The sequence below is a fragment of the Salvelinus sp. IW2-2015 genome, linkage group LG33, assembly GCF_002910315.2.
Source record: "Salvelinus sp. IW2-2015 linkage group LG33, ASM291031v2, whole genome shotgun sequence".
NCBI lineage: Eukaryota > Metazoa > Chordata > Actinopteri > Salmoniformes > Salmonidae > Salvelinus > Salvelinus sp. IW2-2015.
In genome coordinates, this window is record NC_036872.1 from 27,302,475 (window position 1) to 27,310,193 (window position 7,719).

The following is a 7,719-nucleotide window of genomic DNA, read 5'->3' on the forward strand; positions in this document are numbered from 1 at the left end:
TGTTTGGCCATAATGACCATCGTTATGTTTGGAGGAAAAGGGGGAGACTTGCAAGATGAAGAACACCATCCCAACCCTGAAGCACGGGGGTAGCAGCATCATGTTGTGGGGGTGAATTGCTGCAGGAGGGACTGGTGCACTTCACAAAATAGATGGCATCATGAGGTAGGAAAATTATGTGGATATATTGAAGCAACATCTCAAGACATCAGTCAGGAAGTTAAAGCTTGGTCGCAAATGGGTCTTCAAAATGGACAATGACCCCAAGCATACTTCCAAAGTTGTGGCAAAATGGCTTAAGGGCAACAAAGTCAAGGTATTGGAGTGGCCATCACAAAGCCCTGACCTCAAGCCTATAGAAAATTTTGTGGGCAGACCTAAAAAAGTGTGTGCGAGCAAGGAGGCCTACAAACCTGACTCAGTTACACCAGCTCTGTCAGGAGGAATGGGCCAAATTTACCCAACTTATTGCTGGAAGGTTGTGGAAGGCTACCCAAAATGTTTGACCCAAGTGAAAAAATTTAAAGGCAATGCTACCAAATACTAATTGAGTGTGATTCCCTCTGGGAATGTGATGAAAGAAATAAAAGCTGAAATAAATAATTCTCTCTACTATTATTCTGACATTTCACAATCTTAAAATAAAGTGGTGATCCCAACTGACGTAAAACAGGGGATTTTTTACTAGGATTAAATGTCAGGAATAATGATAAACTGAGTTTAAATGTATTTGGCTAAGTTGTATGTAAACTTCAGACTTCAACTGTATATAGTGATATACCTTATGTCTGGTAGGGGACAGGGCTGTTGTTTCTTACATAGTTTTCGATTGTTGACTGGTCATTAGGGTTGGATTACATGTATTTCACGAATGAGAATGTCCACATTGAAGAATAATGGGCAATGTTCAGGTCGTGGATTAAATTCCAATTCATCCTCTGAACTGTCTGAATAAAGAAATAGAATTGGCCCCAGCTCTGGTCAGTTAACTAGACCGTACATGATGTAGTAGAGATGAGTGGGCTTGTGTACAGGTACTGTAGTGACAGTATGGGGACATGAGCGGTACAATGAGATGTTGGCAGGAAGTGTGTGTGTGTCTGTGGCTTGTGGGGATGGATGCTCTCCTCCCATGAGACACACACACGCCCAGCCTGCAGCTGATCAAACCCCCTTTCATTATCACTCTTTCATCTAGGCCTGCTCTCATACAAACTCTGCATAATCTGCCAGTACGTCACATACACACACATATACACACACACACACATCCAAGGACACAGTATTTTATGCTGTCTGGTAGATGCAGCTCTTTAACACCCACGCTCACTTTGTCTTTAACACTATCACTCACACAAGTACACTCAGCCATCAGCTGATGCTTTGTTCAGGACAAACAGTGTCAGAGCTGGGTCAAGGAGGACTGTTCATGTGCCAGCCTAGCAGGTCAGAATAAAGCAGTTCACCACGGCAGGTCATGACCTCTCACTTCCTGCTTGCTGTCTGGAGGGCTCTGCTCACACGCAGCCCTCGTGTGTGTGTGTGTGTGTGTGTGTGTGTGTGTGTGTGTGTGGTGTGTGTGTGTTGTGTGTGTGGTGTGTGTGTGTGTGTGTGTGTGTGTGTGTGTGTGTGTGTGTGTGTGTGGTGTGTGGTGTGTGTGTGTGTGTGTGTTGTTGCTCAAGTTGATACACCTCTGCTACCCCTAGACAGCTTTTAAACTTCTTTTTGAGACTGAGTGGAAATGTTCCATAAAAGTTCCTCAAGCTTTTTTTCTCATATCATGGAGGAGTGTTGAGGGTTTGATCCTGCTCCTCCAGAAGAGAAAGCAGGGAGGGAGGGAAGAGAAGGGCAGGGAGGGAGGAGAGATAGGCCGGAGGGAGGGAGAGAGTAGGCCAGGGAGGGAGGGGAGAGTAGTGGCAGGAGGGAGGGAGAAGAGAGAAGGGCAGGGAGGGAGGGAAGAAAGGGCAGGGAGGGAGGGAGAGAGTAGGGCAGGGAGTAGGGAAGAGAAGGCAGGGAGGAGGGAGAGAGAAGGGCAGGGAGGAGGGAGAGGGAGGAATAGGGCAGGGAGGGAGGAGAGAGAAGGGCAGGGAGGGAGGGGGAGAATAGGCAGGAGGGAGGGAGTAGGCAGGAGGAGGAGAGAGAAGGGCAGGGAAGGGAGGGAGAGGTGGGGCAGGGAGGGAGGGAGAGAGGTAGGGCCAGGAGGGAGGGAGAGAGAAGGGCAGGGAGGGAGGAGGAGAGAGCATTTCAGGAAGAGAGAAGAGGGAGGAATGGCAGGGAGGGAGGAGTAGGCCGGAGGGAGACGGAGGAGAGGAAGGGGAGGGAATTTAGCGCCAGGGAGGGAGGGAGTAGGGGCAGGAGGGGAGGGAGAGGAAGGGCAGGGAGGGAGGGAGAGAAAGGGCCCAGGGAAGGAGGAGAGAGAGAGAAAAGGCCCAGGGAGGAGGGTGAAGAGTAAGGGCCAGGGAGGGAGGAGAGAGAAGGGCAGGGAGGGAGGTGACAGAGAAGGGCGGAGGGAGGGAGAGAGAAAGGCAATGGAGGGAGGGAGAAGAATGAAGGCAGGGGAAGGGGAGAGGGAGTAGGATAACCGAAGCGCCTTGACAGTGTGCTGCTGTATAGATGTATTTGTTTTGGGGTTGGAGAGAGGAGGGGGAAGGTGTGGTTTGTTGTACATCCGTACGGCGTGGCCTGCTCTACTGTAATGTAGTGGCACGTCACAGTCAGTGACCTCTCTCTGCCTAGACACCTATGACCTCTGGAAAGATCATGGGTTCAAAGGTCACGATACCTCGTCATCAGCTGATGAGAAGCGAGAAAGGAGGCAGCAATGAACCGGAAGTGAGGGAAGGAGAAAGGAGGGCATGAGAAGGACAGAGGTTGACCAGAGAGATTGAAAACACTTAAGAATGGAGATTCCGCTCAGCTCACTTCCTATCCTAATCCTTTCCCGAACATCCATCCATCCCCATCGGAAGAAACATCGGTGTGTTTTCCCCCTGGGGGTCTTGGCTGAAGCAGCAGAGTCAGAACATGTGCCTTATTTCTCTCTCAACGTCAGACTAATTAGCTAGCGTTTGTCAGAACACTGACTGATATTATTAGCCTGCCGTGTCGTTTGTAATTTGTTGAACGTCATTAGGCAGCCCAGTGAAAACAAGTCCCCACCACTAATCATTAAAAGGTGATTGGATACAGCCAGGAGGCCTGCCTGTCTGCCTGTCTGCATGTTTTGAATTTGCATGACAGGAAGTATAATTTAATTCCGTGCAATTCAAATAAATTCCACTTAGTCATAGAACATGAGAGTTTCATTGAATCTCACTGGTAGTACTTCCAGATACCAAAGAATATATAACTTTTCTCTGGAAGCAGTGTTCATTAACTCTTTTAACCTTAGTGCTTAGAATAGACAATTATATTTTCACCAACCATTTCATTTGTTTGGCTTCTTTTTGAAGGTTTTAGGGTCAACTTGAGGGTTAAACTAACGCATTCTAGAAAATGCAGTTTTTCCCCCATATTTAACTAAATGTTTGTGATTAATGAAATATAATAACCTATAATATTCACATTCAGGTTTTGTTTTCCTTGATCATTTATTTAAAGATTTTTTCCTGAAAATCAATTGTGTCAACAATATTTTATATGCATGTATATAATGACGTGTTGGATGTTTTATGTACAAGATGTATATTTGTATAGACTACACCTAATATAGAATAGAAGAGGCATTTGAATTTCATTTAATTTCACTGAATTCAATTATATTTCCTTTAATTAAAATTCCAATTGCAATTCTGTATCCTGTTTACTAGTTCAATTCAAATTCAAGAATTGAATTGGAATTTGAGGCATTCTCAATTCAATTCTGAATTCAACACAATCTTGCTGTCTGCCACCCTGTCTGCCTGCCTGTCTGCCTGCCTGTCTGTCTGGGAAATAGCTACAGTCATGACAGACATGTTTTGCAAAGCTTAGCACTTCCCTGAGTTGGAATCTGCTATAGGCTTTTGAGGAGACACCCTGAGTCCACCCTCGCCCATCTCTCTACCCTCACCTCCCCCAGCTACAGTATGTTTACACAGGGCTAGTCCTCTTAATCCGACCTCCAAGGATGCTCACTCAGTCAATGTCTTATCTCTCAGCAGAAAGAGTGAAAAAAAGAGGAGCGAATGCCATTTGAGATTTGAGGACTCTCAGCAGCTTGGGAGATAATGTGAAGCCTTTCGCTGCTGGTTCCAGACACCCTCCATGTTTCTAAACACACAGGCTCTCTTTCTCTATTTCCCTCCTCTCTCTATCTCTCTCTTTTCTTCTCTCTCTCTCTCTCTCTCTATTCCTCCCTCCCCCTCTCTCTTCCTCTACTCAACCCTAAGCCAAAGGCATCTCCATCGATCCAATAAAACCTGAAGTCAGAACTGTGAGCTGTAAGTCATCAAATAGTTTTATCCCGGCCCTCCACTAAGTCTAGTCATTTAAAGCACATTTAGATAATCTTGGACTTTCTCTGTGCGGCTGCTCTTTCTTTCCCAAAAACTAAATCAATAGAAGTCAGATTGGGTGCAGAATGTGCTGTACAGGCTTTGAATGTAAATTCACACCCCGGTCTCCTGAATGGCAAACTGGACACAACGTCTGCCTATTAAATTCACATAACATTTGGGGCTGACTTACATCGAGTAATAAAATGCATCGGCGCAGACAGACATTTTTCATCCATCTCCAAGAGTAAACACAATTTGACATTTTATGCACACTTAGAAGTCAACCTTTTCAAATCAGTAAACAGCATCAAAGTGTTGATTTGGCTCTCTGATAGACACCAGCAGGTGTGGAATGACGATTCCACGGAAGGAGGGAAAGTGGGATACGTTTWATAGTGTACTCCTGTTGCATTTTGAGTGTTTTCAAACTGCGTCTGTGGTAATGTCTGTATTGTTTACCTCCATTATTAAAACAGGCTGCTGTTAGCATCGCCTGTCAAAGACAAAACAAGTTTGTTGTGTGACATACCCATTTAGGAGAATTATCATCAACTACATTGTGTGTTGAATTGTCCTTGCTTTGACATTCATTTTCTGTGTCTGGTTGACAGGCTGCCAACACACGCCAATCAATCAATCTTATTGATTGATTGATTTATTTTCCCTTTAATATTCCCCACAAACCCTACCACCCCTCCCCCAATTGGAGTAAACTAATAAACAATAACACTTAGGCTTCTTCCTTCAGTTTATACATACTATTCACATTTTACAGACACAATCTATTTTACAATAGTTATATTTTGTTTGTTTTTAGTCCTGGCCTTCCTCTATTTCTGATGTCCATCCAGTCTGATTTCTATTTGTAACTGTGCTATTTCACAAAAGTTCTGAACCTATATACATTTTACAGACCCTGTATGTTTTACATTTGTTATCTTGTTGTTATTAGTCCCTTCAGCTCCATTCAACCCCTCCCATCTATCTCTCAACATCCTCCATTTCGGATTTCTAAAACCTTTCTATTCTCCTAGTTTCTACAGATTGTAAATTAAAGATCAACATTTTTGCTAAAATAATTATTATATTATTGATTGATTGACTATGACTTTTCAAATTACCCAGTATTGCTATCTGCAGTGTTAGTTCTAGGTAAATGTTGCAATTCTTGAGCCATTCCTGGACCTGTGACCAAAATCTACAGAGCTGGGAAGATTGTATCCCCCATATATATATATATATATAACATTCTATTGGTTGCAAGAATTTTGAATAATAATTTAAATTTAAAAATTCAAAGTTTACAATCCGACATCGTTTTGTGTGTCAATTCATAAACCATGTGCCATGGAATCGGTACATCGAAAATCTCTTCCCAGCGATTTTGCAATTTATATGGCACCGCTGTCAATTTTTTGGTCCTTAAATGAAACTGGTATATATTTTTATTTATCACAATTTTCTATAATAATTTTTGGTCTTTAATGCAGGTCCGACAGACAAGTTCCTTACTTTCCCCCCTTCCACTTGCCTCTTCTATTTTTGTGGTTATGCCGCAATTAGTTGGTTGTAATTTTGGATAGAGCAGACATTTCCATATGTCTGTGTGAGCTGCATGTGTGACATAACTCCACCGGTCCTATTTATGATATCATTAACAAAGATTATACCTTTTTTTAATATTGAAAAATACTTTTTTTTAATCAATTAGTATATTTGAGTTTAACCACAATATTTGTTGTTTTATTTGTTCTGTTTTTCAGGTGGATTAAACTGAAATTACAACCAACTTTCTAAGGTTTGTTTAAAAAATAACTATATTTTGGAGATTATTTCGTTTTCAAATAACTGAAAGTGAGCAGTTGTAACCTGAATAAAGGGAAAAAGGCCATTCTTGAACATAGGGTGAGACATTCTTACTAATTTACTAGAGAACCATTTCGGATTTAGGTATAACTTTTGTATGACTGATGCCTTTAGTGAGAGGTCTAATGCTTTAATATTTAATATTTTCTGCACTCCAAATTCATATTCATTATATAAATAGGCCCTTTTAATTTTGTCTGACTTGCCATTCCAAATAAAATTGAATCTTTTTTGTTCATATAATTTAGAAAGCAGGTCACTAGGTGTAGGCAAAACCATAAGCAAATAGGTAAACTGTGATATGACTAAAGAGTTAATCAGGGTGATTTTTCCACAAATAGACAGMTGTTTTCCTTTCCATGGTAGCAAGATCTTATCAAATCAATCAAGTTTATTTTATATAGCCCTTCGTACATCAGCTAATATCTCGAAGTGCTGTACAGAAACCCAGCCTAAAACCCCAAACAGCAAGCAATGCAGGTGTAGAAGCACGGTGGCTAGGAAAAACTCCCTAGAAAGGCCAAAACCTAGGAAGAGCTATTTTTGCTAACTTTCTATTCAAATTTATTGGAGTGAGAGAATTTTTTTATTTCGGGATATGAATACCGAGTATGTCTACATCCACATACGTAATCATCATTTGCATTTAATCCAGAGAAGTTAGCAAATGTATCTAGATTCTCTATGAGGCTGTGGAGGGATTTTAATTTTGGTTTTAAAAGAAAACATGAATCATCGGTGTACAATGACACCTTTGTTTTCAAGACATGGATTTCTAATCCCTTGATATTATTTTTGAATCTAATTTTAACAGCTAACATTTCGATGGCCATAATAAATAGATATGCCGATAGTGGACAACCTTGTTTTACTCCTCTTGACAGTTTAAAACTATCTGAGATGAAGCCATTATTTACTATTTTACACCTAGGGTTACTATACATAACTTTAACCCATTTTATATGATATTCTCCCAAATTGAAATATTCCAGGCATTTATATATAAACTCCTGTCGTACTTTATCAAAAGCCTTTTCAATGTCAGCTATGGAAACTAGGCCTGGTTTCCCCGATATTTCATAGTGTTTTATTGTTTCCAGTACTTGTCTTATATTATCTACAATGTACCGTCCATGTAAAAAACCTGTCTGATTAGGTTGAATAATATCTGCCAAAACATTTTTTATTCTATGTGCCAAGCATTTAGCTAGAATTGCTAGAACATCACAATGTTGTTGAAGTGTAAGAGGCCTCCATTTTTTTWAAATGGACTGGATCTTTATACACTGCTCAAAAAAAATAGGGAACACTAAAATAACACACCCTAGATCTGAATGAATGAAATATTCTTATTAAATACTTTTTTCTTTACATA

The 7,719-nt window shown here is 41.2% G+C and overlaps 1 long non-coding RNA gene across 1 annotated transcript in view; it reads left to right on the top strand.

Moving 5' to 3' along the window:
• LOC139023525 (uncharacterized) overlaps positions 1-7,290 on the top strand; it is a 15,755-nt gene extending 8,465 nt beyond the window's left edge. Inside the window, exons 2-3 of the long non-coding RNA XR_011474652.1 lie at positions 6,242-6,276; positions 7,034-7,290. This is a non-coding gene — a long non-coding RNA (uncharacterized lncRNA). The remainder of the gene's footprint in view (positions 1-6,241; positions 6,277-7,033) is intronic.
• The last annotated feature ends 429 nt before the right edge of the window (positions 7,291-7,719 follow it).